This window comes from Schistocerca gregaria, chromosome X, assembly GCF_023897955.1.
Source record: "Schistocerca gregaria isolate iqSchGreg1 chromosome X, iqSchGreg1.2, whole genome shotgun sequence".
Lineage (NCBI taxonomy): Eukaryota > Metazoa > Arthropoda > Insecta > Orthoptera > Acrididae > Schistocerca > Schistocerca gregaria.
The window spans coordinates 325,064,672-325,090,525 of NC_064931.1; the positions used below are offsets into that span (position 1 = coordinate 325,064,672).

At 42.4% G+C, this 25,854-nt stretch overlaps 1 protein-coding gene across 3 annotated transcripts in view; it reads right to left on the reverse strand.

The window, feature by feature from the left end:
- The window catches only part of LOC126299231 (uncharacterized), a 251,445-nt gene extending 233,484 nt beyond the window's left edge, over positions 1 to 17,961 (reverse strand). Inside the window, exon 1 of one of the 3 annotated variants that reach the window (XM_049991015.1) lies at positions 17,442 to 17,961. The gene's annotated coding sequence lies outside the window, so the exon portion shown is untranslated. Of the gene's footprint in view, positions 1 to 17,121; positions 17,262 to 17,441 lie in introns of those variants that run through there. The other 2 variants (XM_049991014.1, XM_049991016.1) reach the window with 2 other exon arrangements.
- Positions 17,962 to 25,854: the final 7,893 nt, after the last annotated feature.

The following is a 25,854-nucleotide window of genomic DNA, read 5'->3' on the forward strand; positions in this document are numbered from 1 at the left end:
CCTCCCTTCCGCCCTCCCTTCCGCCCCCCCCCCCCCCCCCCGCCCCTGGTCTTTTAGACTTCCTGATGTAGGTAGAGACAAGTGGGACAACTACCTGAAATGATTATTGCTCTGCTGTAAGGTAAGAAAAGTTCCTGATTCTGTAGATATGAGTGGGCTCCCCCTTTGTTCTAATTCCTTCTTTATAATTTGGTGCTAAAGCTTAGTTCTCACATGGACCCTACTTTGTTGAAACTTGATGAATTGTGTTCATTGTTGGCTGCACCTTTTCAGTGTAAATCACACATTGTGGTAGCACCTTAACATAAATCAGCAACAAATGCACGTTAACAAGTCATGTGCAGAACGAATAGTGGAGTTACAAATTTTATCTAGATATTTTAAGTTTGATTGTAGTCAGTGTGGTGTATCTTATGCAGATTCCATTGTCAGTGATGTAATTATTCGATGAGCTTCTGGTAAATCATTTCAAGCAAAAGCCTGAGTCATCTGACCCATCACTAGCTGATGAGGCACAGTTAGCATGGTCATATGAGCTGTCTTCAGTGACCCAAGAAGCCTTTGCTCATGAGTGTCACATGGCGTAAATGGAGTGTAGTTATTCCAGTAATACCTTGTCAGACAAAACAGTAGGGTCTTGTTCCCTAGATTGAGACATGTCTGTGTCATCCTTAGTTGTTAAAAAGCTTTCTCACTCCCACCCTGTGAAGCAACTTAATAAGGAAGATAGCAAGAATCAGTTTCCTCCACCATTGGACTGGCCTGCACACAAAAGGCGCAGCGGCCATCGCAATTCCTGGTCCAGTACAGCAAACAGTAATGGCTGCGCTACCTCAGCATTGGGTAGTTTCTTCAGCCAGAGTCAGGTAGAGCAAGGGATTTTCTGGCCCACATTCAGCTTAAGCCATCTGCAACTCTTAAGTTTCATCATGCCAGCCTTTTGCCATTTGTTATGGAAGAAGTTGTTAAAATTGAATTACACAGACTACAGGAATTAAGGGTTATTTTGACTTTAGCATCGAGTCAATAGGTGGTTAAAAAAACACAGTGGAGCAATTCAATTGGGTGGTGATTTTAAATCCACAATTAACGCCCAAAGTGAAATGGCAATGTACCTATTCCTTCACACCAAGGAGTTACTGGCGAGGTTCGTTGGTGGACACTATTTTTCAAAGACCAATTTGCAAGATGCCTATCTGCAGTTGCTCCTTGATGCTGAGTCACAGCAGTTGCTCATTATTAATACTCTGTCTGGTCTCTAAAAGTTTACCAGGTTACCTTTTGGTGTTGTGTCAGCCCCAGTAATTTTTCAGTGTTTTATTGGGCAGAGTGTTTGAAATGCGCAACTTGTCTGAATGATTTGTTGCAGGTGTCACCAGGGAAGAACATTTCCAAAATGTACAGGAACTGTTGCAGGGACTAGAGGACAGTGATCTGCACTGTAAATTTGAAAAGTGTATGATTTTTTAGCCCAGTGTCAAATATTTAGGGCATTTCTTAAGTAATGAGGGCATTAAACCTCTTGATGACCATATCGCAACTGTATGTTGCCAGTCCCTTGGAACTTGAAGACTCAGCAGTTGTCACTTGAGAATGAAACCAACAACAACATATTCATACCAAATGCTTCAGAAGGTTCAAATTCTCTCAACCAGCTTCATAAGAAAGGTGTGACATATGTTTGGTCAGACGATTTTCAGAGAGCTTTCATGCATCTGAAACATTGTTTATGCGCTGCTCTTTGCCTTGCTATCTGTAACCCAAAGAAAATCTTAATACTGGCTGCTGATGCATCACAGTATGGGTTGGTTGGTTGATTCAGGGAGGGGACCAAACAGTGAGGTCATCGGTCATTGGATTAAGGAAGGAAGTCGGCCATGCCCTTTGAAAGGAACCACCCCGGCATTTGCCCAGAGCGATTTAGGGAAATCAAAGAAAACCTAAATCAGGATGGCCAGACATGGGTTTGAACCATTGTCTTCCTGAATGCAAGTCCAGTGTGGCAACCAGTACCCCACCTCGGTTGGTAACAGTGTGGGATTGGTACTGTACTGTCCCACAGATATCCAGATGGATCAGAACAACTGACTGTTTACATACCTAAAACCCTCTCGATCATCCAAAAGAATTACTCCTACAGAGAGAAAGAGGTGCTGGGAATAGTCTATGGAGTTAAAAAGTTGTGTGTTTTTCTATAAGGCTCCAAATTCCACTTACTCATGAATCATAAACCATTGGTGTCATCGTTTAATCCTAAGGCCAGACTCCCTGACAAGACAACTCAGAGACTGGAGCATCATGCATTATTTTTTAGCAATTAATATTATGATATCCATTTTTGGCCCACTGCACAGTGTGTGAATGTTGATGTGCTGTCCAGGTTACCTATAAGTCCCAATACAGAGTTTGACAGAGGGTGGCCTGCACCTTCCTAAGGATGCCCATCCTGATTTTCAACCTTATTTCAGTAAGAAACAGTGGCTCAACATACCTAAGGGGGTGTTGTTGTTTACAACACAGGGGGACAACTGACGCATTGTAGTTCTGCCTTCACTCCATCCACTTATCCCCCAATTGAACGTGCAGTGAGACAGTATCGTGCCTGTTTGAAGATCCAAGTACCGCCCCTCCCCCTTGACCCAAAACTTTTGCTTTGGCCTCAACTGCCTCAGCCATGGGATAGAGTACACGTGGATTTCATTGGTCCTTTTATTGGGGAAATGTGGCTGATACTGGTGGATGCCCCGTACAACTACCCCTCTACAGCATTGATGTCCACCGCAAGAAAGATCCACCTACATGGTGCTCATAACTATATTTGCAATAGAGGGTGTACCAGCCACATTGGTCTCTGATAATAGCCCCCAGTTTATGGCATTAGAGATTCAGGTGTTCTTTGGCCACAATGCAGCATCTGACCACCATTCCCTTCCATCCAGCACCCAACTTGGAGGTGGAGTAGATGGTCAGGACATTAAAGACCTGAATGGGGAAGGTTGTACAAACTATGCTGGAAGAGGAAGCTCTTTGACATTTCTTAGCCACGTACCACACCTCCTGGTAAATGGGCAGTCTGGTGGAAATCCTGCATGGATGATGCCCCAGTACATTGTTGGATCTCTTGCACCCTCCAGTACCAGCAGTCACTTTTTGTATCCCATTTCTAGAAGGGTGTGTTGGCTTGGGTCTGCAGATTTGGGCATTGGCTGGGGGTGCACAGAAGGGGTATAGTCCAGCACAGGGATTGGCAACTTTTTGAGGTTGCGGTCAGAGACAATAAGTGCATGAAACACAGGAACCAATTATGGCCACAACATGAGCATACCCAGTCACCACCTCAGGAGCCAGCTCCAAGGGCCTCAACTTGTATGGGCAAAATTTGTATTTCCCCTCCCCCTCCAGACATTTAAGGCATAGACCTTGGCACTTATGCCCTTATGTGACCATTAAGGGGGGGGGGGGGGGGAGATTTTGCATCCGTGCTTGCCAATGTTGCAGAACCAGTGGTGCTGGTGGCCAGTGAACTGGTTATGGCAGCTGTCAACATGGCACACCTGTGCCATATGTACTGGAAAGAGCCTCTGATTTCTGAGGTACAAAGTTAAGGTGGTTGCCGACTCATGTCTGTTGTGTGTTTGCTAACTTCGAAGCCTAACCTGCAGATATTCTGCCACATTTAGACATTTGCGAGTTTTGGGACCTCTCTTTCTTAGTTGGCTTTCTAGTCACATTTCATTCATTGTTAGCATTCTGGCTTGCATTTGGTTTAGCTCTTCAGATGTTAGAACTCACTCTATTGACAACTTGATGTGGCCCAGATACAGTACTGAACACTAAAAAGGCTGTGAGATTCACATCACATGGTCTGCACTGGGACCTTCACACATCCATAATCCTTTATCCAGTTGTGAAATGGCATTTATAACTTCCTGCTGTCCTAGTACCTCTGGTGAGAATGCATCAGCTGCATAGTGAATTATTTTGGTGGTGTGACCTACACAGCTTCAGACACAGTCTCTATGTCAAAACAGCTGGTGATGATGCCACCAGTTTGCCTTGCTGAACGGCAACTGGGCTGTTTTATTTTGGATGTATCCAGATTGGGAAGTGGTCACTAGAGTGCAGCTCATCATCCATTTACCACTGATGATTGTATGAGAAGGCTTGGGGCACAGTGGTGAATAGACGAGATGAACAGTAACATTTGAGTGCTGAAAAGTCTTGTTGTATAGAGGCTCATTAGTGAGCAAGTATAGAGCATGTATGAGGATCCTATATGATAGAAGCACTACTGCAGCAACTGCTTGCAAGCTGTGATACTAAAGCCCAGGGGGCACTGGTGATTTTCTGAGTAGTCTCTGGAGAGACAGAGTTTGGCCTCATCTGTGCCAAGAGATATGGTTCCTCCACGTGCATCCTGGTACCAGTGATATTCTATTGGAATATGGAAACCCTTTATCCCTGAAGTAGTTATACTAACACTCCTGCTTCTTGCTGCCAGTACTGGAACTGTACACTTTTCGTAGGTTTGGACAGGGGCTGGTTGTTTTCCTCCAGCTGGCTTCATACTCTCTGCTTCTGTAGGTGAGCTGTCTTCAATTTTGTCTGACAGCACTACTGATGTATGGTCAAAGGGCTTTGGACCTCCTCCTTTTTTTTTTTGGGGGGGGGGGGGGTGTTGGTTCACCAGTTTCCTTTCTGTAGGAACACTGGTGTACTGAATTCTTTGGTACACTGCTCACAGGACTTTTTAAATTTATTTTTCTTTCACCAGCCCCATGCTCCTCCAATTACACTCAGTGATGGCACTGGCAGAGGATGACCTAGTAGTCAGTCAGTCAGTCCCAATTGGCCAATTAGGGCCAGAAGACAGAGCTTTGCTTTTGAGGGTCTGAGGACAATAACAGGTTCAGACTATTACAGAATGATAGGTTAGCCCAAGTAATAAACAGGGGTGTGGTTTTCTTTTCATAGTGAATCGCATATGTGCAATATGGTTGACCTGCAATGACAAACAGCATACAAGGAAGTTTTGGTCATTTCATTTGTTTATTATGAATAGAAGAGTTTAAACACAGAAGTTTTAGTGCGTACTGATCACAGCAAAAAGGAAATTGTAGGACAGAGGGTATTTCAGGGAAGTTCCAGAAAATTAAATGCAATGTCATATTGTTCACAGTATACTTGTTCCAGACACCAAAATAAAGGGGCACATATGCTACTTGAAGAATTGTGAGATATTTCTCAGCAATGGGGCATCAACTAGCTGCTGCTCTTTGTAAGTTTCTAGTGAAGGTATGACTATAAACACAGTGTTAACCACTTTCTAGGAGTCAATTTTTTTAATATGTGATTTAGGGATACATTTTCTTCAGTCTGTCACCATACAAATAGTAACAATTCATTGCATTGGTTTTTCTTTATAGTAACCTTATGGAATTACTTCCTTACTTATTACACTCTGCTCTAGTTTCAAATACACTAACACATTGAGTGCACTAGGCCGCCGACACACACAGTACGCGTTCATGCCTGATGCTGTAGGCCCACTGATGGCCACCCACTTCACTGTTTTTATTGCAGTATACAGTTTTTCCCCCCACACCAAGAACAGATATACTGTACTAAACAGAGTAAAGTTTGTAGCCACCAGTGGGAACATGACGATAGTGCTGCTGTGTCCACTGGCCTCATGGAAGTCAACTGGCTAAGTGCAGAATGTTGTCAGACACATACATATTTTGGCTTTAGGTTAATCAGTGTTAACAACAATGTAAACCACAGATGCCTGATGCTCTAGCATTTATTTTACACATAAAAAAACATTGTATCAAATAAAACACAGCTTCAAGAAGCCACTCATTTTAGTAGCATATCAAGTATTTGGACATTTAGGCTTTTCTCTTCATAGTTCCTGTGTCACAATTCTAGTGTTAAAATTGAACAGTTGTATTTGGAAGCCTGAAAAAGTGTTCTGGTATAAAAGCAAATTGACATTATGTGAGTATGAATTACTGCAAAAGTATAAAAATACAGAAACGGCTACAAATCTGAAATTGTGACTTATTTACATAAAACAAGACACAGAAAGCTTAAAAATGACTACATATTGTTTCATACCAAGATCCACTGTAAATAGATGCCTTCTTTCTTCTGCAAAAATACTGGTAGAGCATTTCTTTATTTATTCTTCACTTTCAGTGTCTCCACTGCCAATATTTTCTCCTGGCTACTAGAAGTAGCTACATCTTATACTTTTTATTTGTAATACATCTGTTTTTAATGTGGGTTCCTAAGATGTTCCATAAATTTTCAACATATGTATATCTGGAAACTAGTGTGTTGTGAAGTGTTTTGTAATGTTTTACTGGAACCACCTTATAGAATTTGTGGTAGTATTCTTAGCACCATTGCCCTGTTGGATGATAATACTGTTTTCATCTACAGACACATTAAAGAAGCCATCATTTGATGGGTGGTTCAAAGTACTTCACAGGGCCATGTTATCTCAGATGGAGAGTCACCAGCATATGTAAAAGTAACTTTAACTGTGTCCCAGGATAGTGTGTTGGAACTCCGCTATTTGTGTTGAATATTCATGACCTTGCATGGAATATAAATAGAAACCTCATACTTTTTGCACAAGCTGCAGTTATTTATACTGAAGTACTGTCTGAAGAAAGATGAACACATATTCAGTCACAAGGATGGATGAATGACTAGCTTGATGGAGTTAAAGGGACCCAACTACAAGATCATCAGTTCAAATGGCTCTGAGCACTATGGGACTTAACTGCTGAGGTCATCAGTCCCCTAGAACTTAGAACTACTTAAATCTAACTAACCTAAGGACACTACACACATCCATGCCCGAGGCAGGGTTCGAACCTGCAACCGTAGCGGTCGCGCGGTTCCAGACTGTAGCGCCTAGAACCGCTCGGCCACACTGGCCGGCAATCATCAGTCCCTCAATGCTTTGTGTGTCATGCTTATAAGTTTATAAAAGCTCAGAAGAGAGAATGACAATGATGAAACAGTAAAACAATGAAAGATGTAAAAGGATAAGAATTAAAAAGGTGGGAAGAGCAGGAGCCAGGTCAGACCACCAGGCAAGAGCAGCCATGGGCCCTCTGGGTTGGAGCAGGCAATGAGAGCACCCCCTCCAGTTCTTCAAGTGGCCATTGAGGCTAATGTGCCCTATGTCACAAAGAGGAGTAGAAACCACTTTCATGAGTAAAATGTAAAATCAAACCAAGTGATATAGCGCTGTCTCCTAGTACCAGAGGTAGCATGTCACTGTGTTTACAGTTTCGCCATAACGTGGCCAAATCAAGGCAATCCAGTAGGATGTGGGCCACCACCAGACAGGCACCACACCAACGGTGGGATGGATCCTCATTTCAGAGGATGCAGCCATGGGTCAGTCAAGTGTGGCCAATGTGAAGCCGACAGAGAACATTAGATTCCCTGCAAGAAGCACAAAGGGAAAACAGCCATACAGTCATGGTCCCCTTTATGGTTCGGAGGAATCAGAGCATAACAATCCGTGTTCCAAGTCTCCAAAAATTGACAATGTAGGAGAGCGAATGTTTGATTGCAGTATCCTCATCTCCAAAGTCCGCATCCTGGTAGCCAACGGGTCATCATATTTGTTCCCTAGGATACCAACATGACCTTGGGTCCAGACAAAGATGGCTGACTGTTCAGCTTGTGGAGGTCACAAAGGAAATTCTGGATAGTCACAACCAAAGGGTGTAGAGGGTAGCACTGGTTGATAGCCTGAAGACCACTCAGGGGGTCAGTGCTGATTAAGAATTTCACACCTGTGTAAGAACCAGCATGGCTGAAGGCTTGATTAATCCCCATCAATTCTGCAGTGAATACACTGCATCCGTTAAGCAAACAGTGTAGTTTACTGCATCCTGCATTGTGTATAGGCAAAACTGGTTTGTCCATCAATCAGAGAGCCATTGGTGTACATTGGTTCTGAACCCAGAAATGCAACCAGGATGGCCAAGAACAGGCAGTGAAAAATCACGGGATCAACAGTCTTTTGGTCCAAAGGATACACAGAGACGGATCTGATGATGGGGCACATACCACAGGAGGGTACATGATTGCAACCTAATAAGAAGTGACATAAGGGGTAGCTGGAGTTCAAAGCAGCGACACTATATGTGAACTGCAATCACGATCCCAGCCTTGGGCCTCTGTCATGTGAAGTGGATCTTCCTACCAGGAAAATGGACACCATAGTTCAGATGCTTAGATGAGCAGCACTTTTTGTCATCTGACCAGCAGGTGGGGGATGGGGGAGGAGGATGAGTAGGTTGTTCACAGGGCTGGCCCAAAAGACATCTGTTGCAACTCAGACCCTACAATGGTGTATCAGGTCCACTATTAGCAATGCTGAAGGTGATGCTGAGTGATATGCCAGATTCCCATAATGAAGACATGTGAAGGTCAAAGCTTTGTACAGCTGCAAGAGTGTAGAGTGGTCTGCACCCCAGGTGGTGTTACTAAGGCAGCAATGAGTATTAATGTGTGACCAGAATGTTTGCTTAAGTTGCTGAAGATGTAGAAGCCATGTCGACCATGCATTGAAGACCAGTCGCAGAAAGTGATAACACTTCACCACATTGACGTGTTGGTCATCAAGGTAGAGTCCTGGGTGTAGATGGACAGTATGACGGCACCAAAAGTGCACGACACATGCCTTGGCAGCTAAAACCCAGAAGCCATTGGTGAGAGCCCAGGATGGAGCCTTGTGTACGGGACACTGCAACCTGTGTTCAAGAACACCCACAGTTGAGGAGCAATAGTAAATACAAAAATTATCATTGTACATGGAGTGGGACACTCAATATCCCTCAGTTGCAACTAATACCATTGATGGCCATTAGAAAAAAGTGCACACTTAATACAGAGCCTTGTGGGATCCCATTCTCTCGTACATGTTGGGTACTGTGGGAAGCACCACCTTAAACCCAGAATGTACAGTGTGGCAAGAAGTTCAGGGCCAAATTCAAGAGTGGGCCCTGGAGAACCAATCCATGTGGGGTAATGAGAATGTGGTGACGTCATGTCATGTAATAAGCCGTTTGCAAGTTGGAGAAGACAGCAATAAGTCGCTGACACCTGGCAACAGCTGACCAGACAGCAGACTCCAGGTAGACCAAATTGTCAACAGCAGAACAACCTTGGCAAAAACCAGCTGGTGAAAGAGCCGAAAGGTCCCGCGACTCCAGGTACCAACACAGCCACTGGTTAACCATATGTGGAGCAGCTTGCAGAGAACATTAGTGAGATTAATTGGGCAATAGCTGTCCATCTCAAGGGGGTTAGCCCATTTTCAGTATCACGACACTAATTCTTTCTCATCACTGAGATGGAACTCACCCTTGCCCCAGATATAGCTGAAAATGGCAAGGACATGATGCTGACAATCCACCAATAAGTGTTTGAGCATTTGACTGTGCATGTGGTCTGTCTCTGGAGATGTGTCAGGGCAAAGGGGTAAGGTTCTTCCCACTCACTGAGCAGAACATTTTATGGCTCCACGTGACATGTAGTGAAAAGTAAGTGAATTCTCTCCCTCTGCTGTTTGAGGATGAAAAATGCAGGCTGATAATTCTCAGACAAAGCAAAATGTTCAGTGACAGTGCCTGGATCAGTACAGACAACACCTTTTAGAGAGATACTAGGTACATCTGTGGGAGACTGGTGACCACAGAGTCATTGAATCTTTGCCCAATTCTGTAAGGAAAGGATACACAACCCAATGGTAGTGACATTACATTCCCAGCATTCTTGTTTCTGTAGTTTTACCACGTGGTGGAACCAGGTATGGAGTCATTTAAAGGCAATGAAGTGCTCCATGGAAGGATGTGACTTATGACATTGGAAAGCCCATCTGCAATCTCTAATAGCCATGATGATTTTGGGATCCATCAAGGTACTGTCTTCTGAAGGGGAGGTACCAAGGAATAGGGGATTGCTGAGAAATAAGGAACCACTAAGTCAGCTGCCAGTAGAATGTCTGTAGTTGTGCTTTCGACTGCTGCATTGTTACCTCCATGGGGTGGGGTGCTAAGGGCAATGGCATCCCAGTCAACTTTGTTGAGAGCCTATCTGGGAGGACGGCAAGTGGCACCATGGACTCTCCAATGGAAAGAGGGGAGAAGACCTCGGCTGCAAATGGAAAGATCAGTGGCCATATAAGACCCATATGCCACACTGAAGTAAGTGGAAACACCAGTGTTCAAGAGGTGAAGTTTAATCCCTGCAAGTCTGCATGTGAGTTTTAGACAGCATAACCAAGGCCAGTGGCCGTAGTTCCACCTCACAAACAGTTTTGGGCATTGAAGTCACCCAATATTAGGAAGGGGAGGGGGGGCTGAGAAAACAGTGGAGACAATGCATTCGGGGACACTGAAGGGAGATACATATTACAGATGGTAAATTACAAAGATGGCCTCACATGAACAGCCACAGCCTCCATAGTCATAATTTATGGCATGTGTTCCCTGTAGACTAACCCCAGAACATACATGCAAACACCACCTGATACTCTTTCATAGTCAGCATAATTCTTCAAATAGCTCCAATGGCCATGGTGAGTAGGTTTCCACATTGCTGGGAACTAAGTTCCCTGGAGGGCAATGCAAAAGGCAGGGGAAATGCATAAGAGCTTTTTGTAGCTCAGCCAGGTGGCTGAAAAAAAAAATACTAAAGTTCCTTTGGAGGATCATACTATCAGTATACCATGAGGGCTAAAAGGGACCAAGTAGGCAGGTCATGCCTCAAGGCCACCAGCTGTCACCAGTTGCAAGGATATAGCCTCAACACACTTTGGTTCAGAACCAAGATGGATGTGTGTGTGTGGGGGGGGGGGGGGGGGGAGGTGGCACAAGGGCAACCACAACCACTTCAGAGACAGAGACAGAATGTTTGGAGCCCAGTGGCAAGGGGGTCACCAGAGGCACCTTCTTCTTCAAGGACTACTACTTGTCCTTCGTCTCCTTACATGATTCAGACATCTGCGATGGCTTATCTGCCCCAGATTCTGGGACAGACAAGGAATGTGAAGTCCAATGACACTCAAGCTGCGGCTCCTCCTGTCATTGGTTGCAGAGCAGCAGATTCCTGAGAAGGGAGTGTCCAAAGGGCAGGAGATGCCAGAGGAGGGAGCTGCTGCTGTGGCTGTAGGTTGCTGACAAATCTCTGGCAGATGACAAGTTGACACATCCCAGTGGGGGTGTGGGGGAAGCAATAGGAGGGCAGCCCCCACCCATTGGGGGAGTACTGTAGTTAAGCAGCCCCTAAGGGCCTGGCATAGAAGACACCGGGGCAATGGTACTTTCGCTAGAGAGGATAATGAAGTCATAGCTGTAGCATATGTCATCATCATACATGTAGGATATAGACAATCATATTTCTTATTGGCCTCCAGATATGTGAGTCAATCAAGAGTGTTGTATTCTTGGATTTTCTTTTCTCTTTGGAAGACGATGCAGTCCAGTGAAAAGGGGTAATGGTGCTCCCTGCTGTTGTTACAGATGGAAGGAGGGTGCCCGGATCTTGTGCATTTGTAGCACCACTGAGAGGGGAACTTACAGCTTCACATCACATCAATATTGCATCACCTTGCCTTCTTCAGTCAACAAGCTGCCTTCAGAGGCCAAGATGAAGGCTTCAGTATCAACCCTATTGTCCTTAGGTCCCTGTTGGACATGCTGGACAAAATGCACAGCCTGTTGCTCCAAATTAGCATGTGACTTCATCTGTCTGTAAAAGGAGATAGTAGTGGAAGATGATACCCTGAACTATATTGAGACTTATGGGAAGTTACAGTTACACGAATGTCACCAAGCTTGTAACAGGCAAGCAGTGCCTGCGACTGAGCAGGGCAAGCTGTTTTAATCGAAACGGAGCAACTTTTCATTTTTGAAAGTGCTTCAACTTTCTCAAACCTGTCCTCGAGGTGTTCAATGACAAACAGAGGCTTTGTAGTCAAAAAGGAGTCCCTGTCAGTCCTAGAACAACCTAAGTATAGAGGAAAGTATTTCTCTCCTTGTCTCTGAGCTCAATATTCCTCGCACAGCATAGCCAGGGAAGGAAACACTTTCGTGTCTCATATCTCCTGTGTTGTAATAAGAGACTGTTGTAATAAGTAAGAAGAGACTGCTGGGACTGTGCAGCCACCAGCAGAAGAAAGTTTAATTCACCTCATATGGGAGTCTTCCACTATGGTGCCACCCACTCCAAATGAGGGCTCCCACCACATCACCCTGGCTGGTAAACTGTTGCCCAGAGTCCAAGTGCCCTCCCATGACAGGCATATACTCCTTGGGATGTATGGCGAGTTTGCAGCTCAGGCACCAACAGTGTGATCCATGCATGGTCAGGGGGGTTACCTCTGTGCACGTACTTGATGACCCACCTCCATAATGGAATGGCTATCATGATGGTTCTGGGCATTGTACCTTTGCAAGAACAGAAGAGTGTAAAGGGAAAAAGGCACAAAAGATAGAATAAATGCTTTGCTGGGCAACCTTAACTGCACAATATCCATTTCTGTAAAATTTGGAAAAGAAATAGCATATCAAACCCAACAATGGGAACCATAGAATAAATGCTTTGCTGGGCAATCTTAACTGCACAATATCCATTTCTCTAAAATTTGGAAAAGAAATAGCTTATCAAACCCAACAATGGACAATGCGAACCACATAGTTAAGAATGAAAAGTTGTATAATGCTGGCAGAGATGAAAACAAGCGTTCAAAATCACAAACCAAATCCAAGCACAGTCAGCATCAGGGTGACCATCTAATGGAAAGGCAGAGGGGGGGGGGGGGGGGGGGAGAGAATAGTGAATGGATAAACTTGCAGCATGGAAAGTGAAGTAGTGCTGCAAGGACTGGGGCACTGTGGTGATCACACACGTACTCCCATTAGAGATATGAGTCACCTTGGGGAGGGTTTTTAGTCAGATCTTGATAAGATTTCAAAGACTGGAAGAGAGGAAACTTGCTTTCAAGGTTCAAAATTGCAAAGATTTGCTAACTTCACAAAACAAACGTAGTGTCCTGTGACTACAGTATCAATGACTCACAATAGGAATTGATCAACTTGTACTAATACTTGGATGTGACTTTTCTTAGTGATACAGGATGAAACAATGAATAGGCCCAATTGTAGCTAAAACAGGTGGCAGACTTCACTTCAGTAGTAGAATAGTAGGAAAATGCACTCCGTTTATACAAGAGGTTGCTTACAAATCACCTGTGTGACCCATCCTAGAATATTACTGAAGTGTGTGGGACAAATAGGACTAAGAGGGGATATTGAGTGTATACTTAGAAGGGCAGCACAGATGTTCACAAGTTTGTCTGACCCATGGTAGAGTATTACATGGATGAAGAAGAAATTGAACTGGCAGACACATTAAGATTGACACAAACTGTCCCAAGAAAGCTTACTTACAAAGTTTCAAGAACCAGCTTTAAATATCAATCTACGAATACACTACAACTTCCTACACATCACTACTGTAGGGAATATGAGGGTATGTTTAGATCAATTATGTTACACACAGATACAGCCATCCCTCCCATACTCCATTCATGAATGGAATAAGAATAAACCAAAATAATTGGTACAATGGATAGTACCGTTTGTCATGCACTTCACACTAGTTTGCAACAGTTAGGATGCAGATGGACCACTGTTTCCAATCCAAAGATACTTTTTCATATTTGTGCCTTCAATATAACTATATGTAATTTTGTCTATTATTCCCTCAGCGAAATACAAGTCATGTTAGTCATTCTGTGTGTGTCCCACTCACCTAGTGGTTATGTAGACACTTTCTTTAACAAATGAACTGAAGTTCTGGAAAGAGTCTCCATCACCAAAACTAACATGACACTTGAAGACATGAATATCAATACAAGTGTTAGGGAGTGAAATTAGTAATAACTTTCTAAGCATTTTTGAGCACTTTTACTTCTTTTAGGGCTCTGGGAAATCAAACCTGGGATAAAGTGTATATGGAAAAAAATAAACATTCGAAGTTATCTAAATTCAGCACACTGTTTACATTAATTTTTGAGAAGACACTTGCAAAAGTAGCCATTTCTATAGCAGCATCTAAAGAAAACAGAAGGATAACTGTGAATATTAGAATGTGTTCCCAGACAGTTAAATGCCCCAGTCTTTGTGAAAGCACTACTCTGTTCCATAGATACTAGATTACTATCACAGATATAAAGAGATATATGAAGGGCTACAGCTTGCTGCAAAAAAACTATTCTACGACAAAATAATATAAAAGCAAAGGGGTATGGGATGTCATAAAACAATAAACAGGAAAAGGCAGACACTAGTATAACAACATACAAAGCAAAGACGGTGGCAGAATAATAGATCATCCTCAGGAATTAGGAAATTTTGTAACTGATTGTTTCTCTGGTAATGCAGTGGTGTTGCAATAAAACTTCTTTAAACACACATATCACCTACAATGACATACACAGCAAGCACAATGATGTTTCCCACAACAAAGTATGAAGCCAGAAAGACAATACAGAAATTAAAAAGTAAGGCATTAGGCTTAGATGAAGTTCCAGGCTCTGCTCTGAAGGTGTGCACAGAGAGCATCCACCTTCTGACTTCCATCTGTGCATGACAGTAACGTCTTGTTCTCCTGAGTCACACATCTCACTCACTGTGGGGTGGACGCTGCTTGGTTTTTCAGGTTTACTGAAAGGAGGACATGGAAACATACTTCCGTCAACTCTAGCAAAAATATAAAAGCGAATTAGGTACTCTGGACCAATATTTGGCAATGGTCTTCTGTTATGTGAGAACGTATTATAAAAATCTTGTAGGGTAGTGCCAATCTACACCTACAGTTTACTTTGTATACTTTCATTTCCAATAGACTAGCAAGATGATTATGATGATGATGATGATGATGATGATTATATTATGATCTGATGCAATACGCAAATAAATACCCATACTGCTAAGGACGAAGAAAGCCAACAAAATTAACACTTCAATGATGACACACTGGACAAATGCAAACAGCTGGATTCATTCAGTACAAATCTGTGTTAGCAATGTTGCAAATAAGTTCATATTAGAATAATCCTTGTGTTACAATAAGCAGGCCAATCCTTGAAGTATCTATATGCTGATATAAATGGTAAGCAATCTTAGGAAGATGCTAAATAATTCAGTAGGTTTGTAACTGGACTTTATATTGTTCTGCCATAGCAGATTTTCATTTGTATTTTATTTCAATAAATACAAGTAAGGGCAATACCACTCATTAGAAACGGTTATGTAATGTATCACTAATCACACACAGAATTTGGTTGATAAAACGAAGTGTAATACAGGTTTCCTTCCACTATAATCTTTTTTTGCTTGTTCCACATGCTTGTGTACATTATTCTTCATACTGAAGCACATGCAAAATTATATAGGCATGAATGAATGAACAAATGCACTGATTTATGTGTGTGGCAAATTTTGTTTCACTTCTTTAACGTCTTGAAAACTTTTTCATTTTCGATCTCTCTTCATTATGCGGAACAGGAAAATAACACAAGTGGGTAGATGCAGCATGAGTGTAAAATCAGCTTCAAGTTACTTTGGTCACAAATTCGACATTCAACATTGTATGCCAGGTACTTATTATGGAGCAGATAATCTCCTGACTGCCACTGCGCAAAACGGCAGTGCACAAACAAAAATACTGGCTTATCACTTTCATATAGATAAAGGCATATTAACCAATTTAAACCATCACATAAGGAGACACACCTAGCAGCAGAAGCTTCTCACAACCACTCTTGTATATGTGGGAAAGAAATTGAAGTTACATTTGGACTAGCATTCCTTGACTATAGGTTTTGTAAAAACATGGTACACAATGTGAAAGGCATCTACAATCCTAAATGTCATGTTATTCACAGAGAAAAGGCAAACTAAATTATCTCTGAAGTCATGTGTGTTTCCAGTTTCCTGCCAAATACCTAACTCTGAACAACAGCCAAGGACACACACTGTGCACAAAGAGCTTTATGCACTTTGCTCTACATGTCTCTCTTATGGGTTATCAAAGGGCTGCTTTTTTAATTTTCATTTACTGTAGAGCTCAACTCTGAAATATTCATTACTGTAACTTTTTTTCACAGCAAATATATACTATCATTTGTGCATCATAGTGTAAATCACTCTGCAAGGCAATAGAAAATATTTAAAATTAAGATAAAATTTTTGTTCCAAGGTAACATCATCTGAGTAATATCCAAAGGGGAAAAAAAGAGTCAGAACTGATTTCTTCGGCTTGACAATGCAGATTTCACCTGAGTTTAACTTGCCAGTTACTGCCTTGAGCGGGAATGTTCTACAACAAATTTGACAGTGAATACAGTAGTGAAAAGCAAATGCTCCAGTATGTTGCTCTATTAGCAAAACCGTTTTTTTTTCCTTTTTATTTAATACAACTACAGCCCACTAACCAGTTTCTTCCTTCTAAACTTTAGTGTATCTCTATATACAGGCTTGCACATCTTATAAAAGTCATTTGCAACTGTTTAGACCTGTGTAATGAACACAACTTCCTCGTATAGTTCATCACAAGCGTAAATGCTCAAAACATGCTCACGCTCTTTTCTACGACAAACCTGTGGCGTCAACTTATGTTTATGTTAGGGCCATATTTAAACGCACTTTACCAAATTTTTGAGCACTTTTCATCATAAAACTAAAACTGCAAGGCAAATTCGGGAAATGTATGTTACGAAATTTACATGTTTCTGACGAGCATCCCGATGCATAATATGCACATATAAGGTATATCAACTGTGAAAAATACAGTCGGGGTGGATGATGTCCACCGTGTAACTTTCACCCGTGCACGAGGTACTTTAACTTTGGACTAAAACCGATTTCACAAGAACCGTTCTTTGTAATTTGCGTTTGTTTTCTTCATTGGACACCACAAATACATAATAAAGTACGTGTTCCAAAAGAGATGTCATCATTACGTTTCACACTTATTTGATTAGTAATGTTTCATTTGTCGATTAGCAGTCAAACTTACATCTCTTAAGCCAAAAATGTCTTCCACGAACGCGATGCCACAATACCTCTAAGCAAATTCTGGACCATATTTCACTCCAATGAAATTATTTCAAAAATGAATAAAGATCTAACGACGTACATGCAAACTAGTCTTATCAAATTATCTTTCAATAAAGCACAAACTTTCGTCGCAACTTAAGATTAGTGAAGTCACGTAACATCTAGGTTAATAAAACATTCAAGTCACAATACTAGTAAAAAACTGGAAACAACATACAATAATGAACGCTGTTTGGAAACACATTCTTTAAACTGCATCGTTCAAATTAAATTTATTACCTTCAGCAACAGTGCGAATATTCCTACAGAGATACACGGAATATATGCGTTGGGTTACGCTACTGGTCGAAATTAGCTCTCTTATCGCTAAATACTCTCAAGGCTGTCATCAAAACAAACTATGAATACATAACAGCTGTTTGCACTTTCTCGCTAACGGCAAGCTCTAATCACACACCTGACAGGGAATTGATAGAAACGATTGTCTCGTGCTGTATACTCAACTAACGATTTACTTTACAAATCGTTCAATGAAAAGTTTTACCCTGATAACAGGGTGTAAGTATTAAATTGTGATGGAACTTTATTAGGAACTGAACAGTGGTGGTTCATCGAAGTTCATCATATGACAGATGGTGACACACAATCAGTGAATATTGTGGTGAACGAAGTTTTCTGTCATCTCATTAAACTCGTACACGTATGTACCGAAAATTTCCTCTCCGACGCCCCCACTATCCCACACTAACACATTCAAGCGTTATGTCTTAAACACAACAGCTGATGCAAAAGTGGCACCTTTCGAATGTCATCTGATGTATCGAAGCACCGAAAATCGCGAGAGCTGTCATCGACTTTCGTGAAGGAAGCTGTGAATTGCCTTGTCGGTCTTATGAACAGAAAAGAGACAGTTCTCCGGTGAAACTTCTCAAACCAAAAGAAATTCTTTGAAAAAGTTCCAACTTTCGTACGAATAAAAAATTCCAAGTATATTCTCTGACAAGGTTGTTCTTACTACCTCCCCTCCTCCTTAGCCATAGGTTTTACGACGACACGATAAAAGCATTCAACAAATCTTGTTAAGTGAGCTTATAGTGGAGGACGTGAAATAGTACACCAATTACTTAAGAATGGATGAGTATACATTTCTGTATGTGCTCAATGAAGTGTATCCTCACATCACAAAGCACAATATTCACTTAACAACTGCTACGTCTGCCGAAGACAGGCTCACTCTAACACTCCGATTCCTTGCTACAGGAGAGGTTTGGGTTGGGCTAGGTTAGGTCTCCAATCTTCTTAATCTATTTTTGTATTCAGCGTGCCTCACATTGTAAAGCGCCTCATCAGCTTCATACAGCTCTATTAATTTTGTAGTTGCCGTCACACAAAAACACTACAGACGACAGAATGCTGCAGCGATGCTAGCGCTCCATGTGGTAACATATCACATTGCAGTGAACAGAAGACAAGCGACTTCTTTGATCAAATCTACAGTGAGGCCCTAGAATTGATCAAATATTGGACGAAATTAGACAGAGTTCCCTATTACCCCATCAAATTTCTTTGACAAAGATATTTGACAAAGAAATTTGATAGTGTAATACCGGACTAACTGTAGAATCGGCCATAAATGTTAATAAATTGTGGATATACTCCATGCCAGAGAGTCTCTAAAGTGCAGTCACCCAATGAGGATGGAGGCACCACCAACCAATGAAAACGTTCGGCGCGAATTGACTAGAAATTGATTTCTGGCGTTTATTAAACATTTATGTGACAGTAAATGATTGGAGGCGTAAAATAAAAATTCGCCACGAATCGGGTGGGAGCTGCAAAATCCACAGCTCGCGTCAGTTCGGCACGCCGTGTAACTTCGTGTGCTGCCTTCTTTTATTCCCACAAAGCCATGAATCTTCATGACCTGTAATCTTTCGCGTTTGTTAGGTTATGTAGTAATGTTGAATTCATTAAATCCGTTGATTTGAAGTGCATACCACACGAAAATTAACGTCTGCGGCAGCGTAAACATAGTGAATCAGTGAGAAACGAAATGTAACAATATTATGAAAAGGAAAGTTGCTACTCACTATATAACGTAGATGCTGAGTCGGAGATGGCACATTACATTTTTATTGGTCTTTTTGATCATTTGTTGTGCAAGGTATACATTATGATATTGGAAAAGTCATTGTGATTTACAATACATGTTTTAAATCATACAAGAATATTTCGCATTCGGGAGGACGACGGTTCAATCCCGCGTCCGGCCATCCTTGATTTAGGTTTTCCGTGATTTCCCCTAAATCGCTCCAGGCAAATGCCGGGATGGTTCCTCTGAAAGGGCACGGCCGACTTCCTTCCCTGTCATCCTGACCCGACGAGACCTATGACCTCGCAGTTTTGTCTCTTCCCACAAACAACCAAACCCAACCCCAAGAATATTTACATTGATTTAGGCTTAATATTATCAAAACTGAAGGTTCAGCGTCCATACATTATATGTAACTCAAGTAATTCAATGCTTTTTTTAGTATTTGGGAATACATTTTTATGTTTAAAAATATCCATCTATACTATAATAACATTTTTGCAATACATACTTATGGACGGCAGTTTTAAATTTTGAAGTGTAATTTATTGTTTTAATGTTTGTAGGTAGCTTATTGTATAGTCTGTTTCCTGTATGCAGTGGTCCATTCTCTTTTAGTGTTGTGTGTGCATGTTGAACATGTATGTCCTGCTTTCTCCTTGTGTTATATAAATGGATACTCTGGTTAGTTGATACAGGATTGTTGCTATTTTCTAAGATTTTCCTTACAAATATGATTACTTGTAAAATGTACAGACAACGAAAATAGTGCCACTATATAAGCTTTCTTTGTTGTGCCTATCTACGACTCAGCATCTCCGTTATATGGTAAGTAGCAACTTTCCTTTTCATAATATAGTTACATTCCATCCTGGATTTTCCATTGTTTGAGAAACGAAATGAATATTCATATGCTAACAAAACCAAGATTCTCCATGAAATTTAATATTTTGTGTGTGTAGGGCTAATTTGATTTTGTATTGTGTAAGTCATTAAAACCTCCGATAAAGAGTGGTTGCAATGTAACGTGTATTGTGTTACTTAACCCATACTGAAATTGTAAATGGTATAAAAAAAATGGATTGACATGGCTGCTACATTAACTATACATTACCGATGTAAATACAACTGGTGGTGATATGTGTATTGTTGTTAGTGCTAGAAATTACCAAGTATTTAGATAAATAATATCAAATTATTACTTACCACAGTTATCATAAAGACAGGAAACCAACAGAGTGAAAATCACATAAAAAAGAGAAAATAAGTCAAAGCATAATTATTGAATTGTGATTACACGCCTCAATTTAATAATTTCACTGAGTGTGTGCAAATGTCACTATTTCTATCTGTGAACAGTCTATAGAGTTGTACACTCATAGTTGCTTTTTTAATTTTTTTTTTAAAGTCTGACACTTCTTCATCAGAGCTATTGTATTGAATATTTCAGATGACCATCGTTGTGTGACTCGTGTATGAAACTGTGTAGCAGCCACATGTTTCAGTTGTCTGTGTTCCCACTTCTATAATAGACATATGCATTTCTGATTATCTGCAGAAACATTTGGAGTTTTCATAAATATTTTAAATTCTTTGAGGTTCTTCAACTGCAGGGTGTCTGTTGTAACTGTTGCCAAAGCAATGTATTCTGCTTCTATTGAATATAGTGAAACACAAGTCTCTCTCCTTTTAGCCCAACAAACAGTACTTCCAAAAACTTTTTGTATGTGTGCTGTTATAGATCTGTTGTCCTCTCCACTTCCCCAATCAGAATTAACATTGCAGAGGAGAACATTTGAATTTCCCTTTCTGTAACAGACCAGCATCAAATGTTCCTGTAATATACCACAGAATTTGTTCCAAACCTTTCCAGTGGAATTCTGTTGGGTTATTTTGATGTCTATTGGAATAGTTGATTGATGCTCTTATATCTGGTCTTGTAGCTATGATTACACACCTCAAACAACGTATTAATTCTCTGTGTGGTTTATTTCCAACTGTGTCACCACAAGAATCTTCATTGGTTTTGACATCTGCTGGTGTTTTATAGAGTTTACAGTGTTCTGTGTTGAATCTTTTCAATAAATTTTCAAGATTAGCATGTTGACTGAGAAACATTTTGTCATTGGTCCTCTGATATTTATTCCAAAGAATAATTTTGCTTTTCTTGCTTCTTGCATTCAAAATTTTAGTTTTAATTTTTCTTTTATTATTACCAGCAATTAGCATATCATCTACACTTAGTAGCAAAAAAAAAGTATCATAATTATCGGTGCATTCAACATAGAGACCCCTATCAACTTCTGAATGATAAAACCCAGTTTCCTTCATCAAATTGTCAAATGTTATGTTCAAAGTTCACGGTGCCCGCTTTTACTGAGTTTTCATACAAATCCCTTCTGTTTTTTTACACCTTGAGGAACTTTCATACAAATTTCTTCAGTTGGTTCTACATGGAAGGAGGCATTTTGTTCATCCATTTGTATCATAAGCAAATCATGTTCATTCACCACACTAAGAAAAGTTCTCAATATTGTGAGTTGAGTAACTGGAGCATATGTCTCCTCATAGTCACATCCTTTTACCTTAGTACAACCTTTAATGACTAAACCTATCTATCCGTATTCCCAGGTGCATCTCTTTTTGCTTTGAGCACCCACTTACTGTCAATGGCTCTTTTGTTTGGCGGAAGTGGTGTGTAAGTCCAAGTTGTGTTAGATGACTGAGAGACTCCAGTTCTTCCTTTATTGCTTTTGCCAATTTTTTTTTTTTTATCATGCTGACCATTCACATCTTCAATATTGTGAGGTAAGCTTTCCACAAATGCTTCTGCATTCAAGGCTAACACTGCATACTCCCCCAAATAGCTACGTTTTTTATTGTATTACTTTTCCAGGTAAGCTTTGCTCCCTTCACTTCTTCTTAAGTAATGGACTCTGAGTTATTTTTAACAGTTTGTTCGCTTTCCTCAAAGTTAGTTTCATTCTGATGTCCCTGACCTACTGCTACATTCTGTGTCATGTTGTTCATTTGAACAGTCTTCTTCAAGATCCAGTCATCACTACTTTCACCTTCAAACACAAACTTATCATCCTCAAAAATTACATCTCTTCCAAGTACAATCTTGTGCTGATTGTACAGCATAATCTGATTTCTTGGGACAGTATTCAGTCCCCCCAAGGGGCTCCACAACTCTTTTGTGGATACGTGCGTAGCGAGCGTCAGACCCCGAGCTAGTGTGGCTCTCTTTCCTTTCTGGGCTGCATACCTTCCTTTCCCACATCCTTCCCCATCCTCCATCCTCCCCCCCCTCTCCCCACACACCTTTGCCTCTTCCCTTCCCTGTCTCCCCCTCTGGGAGTATGTTTAGTGCCTACGCCTGGAGACCGACGCTTGACACTGTAAAACAGTCTCTCTTCTTCACTTTCTCTGCTGGCAAGTCTCTGTCCTTCCTTTGTCCTTCTCTTTTCCTTACCTCTTCTCTTTACCCTCTTCTCCCCTGCAGCATTTGAGACCTCTCTTCTTTTCTTTCCTTTCCTTTCTTCCTCCCTTTCTCTTTTTTCCTCTCTGTGTGTGTCTGAAGGCCGACCCATTCATTCCCACGAGTAGCCAGTGATGGGGTAACGCATAATTCCCTGCCCCAGGTACATAGGTAGAACACGTACGTACCCCCTGGTAACGGCCAGGTCCAGGGAGGGGTGATTACCTGAGCTGTTACCGTGCGAAAGTGTCGATTGGTCCCTCCGTCCTTTTCGCGGGAGGTGTGAACAATCACCTAAGGCAGGAGTGCCCCACAAGGAAAGAGCGCGCCATCGGAGACGCCGATAATCATGGGGCCCATCATCTACTATGTCTGCTCACAAGCGAAAGTTAAATGATCACCTTGTTAGAAGCAGTCGGTGCCCTCCAGGTGCAAACATTGCTGCGAACTTCACTGCTACACACCACCCCTGTCCGGGTGGAAGTGCACCGCACTTTAAATTCATCATGCGGGGTGGTTTATACACGCTCCCTCGATGGATTGTCCGATGAGGAAATTGAAAACTACGTGTCTGACCAGGGCGTAACGGCTGTTCAAAGAGTCATGAAAAGGGTTGACAAGGACTTGGTTCCAACCTGTACTGTCTTCTTGACATTTGGCAGAGTTAAACTTCCATTGAACATAAAAGCGGGCTAGGAGATAATTTCCATTCACCCTTACATCCCAAACCCTAGGCGTTGCTATCAATGTCAGCGGTTCAATCATGCCAGCCAGTCATGTTCCAATCCGGTCAAATGCGTTGTGTGTGGCAAGGATGCCCATGAGGGTGCTTGTCCACCTCCATCCACTCGTTGCATCAACTTATGGGTGACCACACTGCTTCCTCTAGAGATTGCCCCATTTTCAAAGACGAACGGCTCATTCGGGAAATCAGAGTGAAGGAAAAGGTGTCGACCTTTGCTACTCGAAAGTTATTTGCCAGTCGAAAGTCCACTGTGCCTCATGCAGGTAAATACAGCACTGTCCTTGCCTCTCCTCGGCCTACAAAGGAGGCAGCCACGCAGACTTGTGATGTCACCTTTAGTGCCACGGTCGTCAGATCGTCCAGCGCAAAGGTCGTCCGTTCAACCTCCCCACTATCACCTGCCCACTCTATGGCTCACCCTTCATCGGGTTCTGCTAAATCACAAGCCCCAAAATCAGACACCCGGACTTGCAAAAAAGAGCCTACTTGTGAAGATTTTTTACATACTCTGACTTCACAACCATTGATTCCTCCCTCATCTCAACGTCCTGTTTCCAAGAAGGCCACGGTGTGTCTCATCTACAGAACCACCTGGCGGTAACCACCCTCGGCCATCTTCTGTGTCGCCAAGGCGCACTGCTGGCGGCTGATCAACCGGCCGATTGCTGGTGGCAGGAGCTGCTCCCGAGCAACCTATGGATCAGGATCTTCTGCCTTTGGCTAAATGCCATTCCATGATGTCGGCCACCAGCTCTGAGCAGTCGTTGAGTTGAGGGCAACCTTGGTCACATTCGTCCCTTTTCTGTCCACCCTGTGCCCATTATCCATTAGAATATCTGTGACCTTCGAGCCAATTGAGATGAATTGTCAATCCTCGTATGATCCTACTCGCCGGTCATCTTCTGTCTTCGGGAAACAAAGCCATGTCCCCACGATCGCTTTACTTTCCCTCATTTTCAGTCAGTCCAATTTGATCTCCCCTCTGTTGATGGCACTCCAGCACATGGGGGACTCATAATTCTTCTCCATGATACTGTCCATTATCACCCAATTCCTTTAAAACAGTTCCTTCCAAGCTGTTGCTGTCCGTCTTTCCCTTTCTGGATACACCTTCTCTTTTTGTACTGTATACATTCCATCATCCACACCAATGGCAAGAGCTGATCACCTTCTTGGTCAGCTTTTGCGCCCCCCCCCCCCCTCCCCCCTCCTCCCCCTATTTGCTGGTGGGGACTTCAATGCCCACCATCCACTTTGGGTATCTCCGCCTCCTTGTCCACACGGTTCACTATTGATAGTCATCTTCCACCAAGCGGATCTTGTTTGCCTCAACACTGGGGACCCTTCATTTTTGTCTGCCTCCACGACAAATTTCTCTTATTTGGACCTTTCAGTCGGTACTGTTCCGCTAGCTCGGCACTTTGAATGGTTTGCTCTTGCTGATACACACTCGAGTGACCACATTCCATGTGTCCTTAGATTGCAGCCACAACTGCCATATATGCGCCTGAGATGCTGGAAGTTTTCCCAAGCCGATTGGACACTTTTTTTCATCTCTAGCGACATTCGATGACCGTCACTTTCCTAGCGTTGATGATGAGGTCACTCATATTACAGAAGTTGTTATTACAGCTGCGGACCATTCAATACCTCGCACCTCCGATTTGCACCCACTGTGGGTTCGGGGGTAAGAATAGGCCCACGGTATTCCTGCCTGTCGTAAGAGGTGACTAAAAGGAGTCTCAAACGTTTTGGCCTTGTGAGATGGTCCCCTAACGGGTTTGACCTCCATCCTTCTAAATTTTCCGAAGAGCGAGCCGATTGGGGAAGGGCGCCTTACAAGGAGCGATGTGTCCATCATGCATTACCATCTCTAGCCAGGTTTGTCGTCATCGCTTAGCAGTCCCGCTCACCTACCATCTCTTGGGCGTGGATTTGTTCTTGGGTGCAGTTTATTGCAGTCTGCTATGCTGTGTCGCTTTATGCGCCAATGACGATATTGGACTACATCACCTGAAATCCAGCACGGTAGCCAGTCCGTTGTGGTGGGGCCACCATGTACCCTGTTGGTTGTAGCCCTCTGACTACACAGGGATCGCTCTGCTGATGCCAGCGCCGTTAACTCCCCGCGTATGCCAAGGAGTAGATGCCTATCTCCTTGGGGCATTGGGACTCCCGGCAATGGCCATCCTGCCAGGTGGTCGTTGCTGAGGCTGGGTGGCGCCCGTGGGGAGGGCCCTTGGTCGGAGTAGGTGGCATCAGGGCGGATGACCTGCAATGAAGCGTGGTACATCATCTCTTACTGGCGGCCAGCCGCCAGCAGTCTCTAAGCGTTCCAGGGCTCAATACAACGCAACTACATATGACCCCAAAT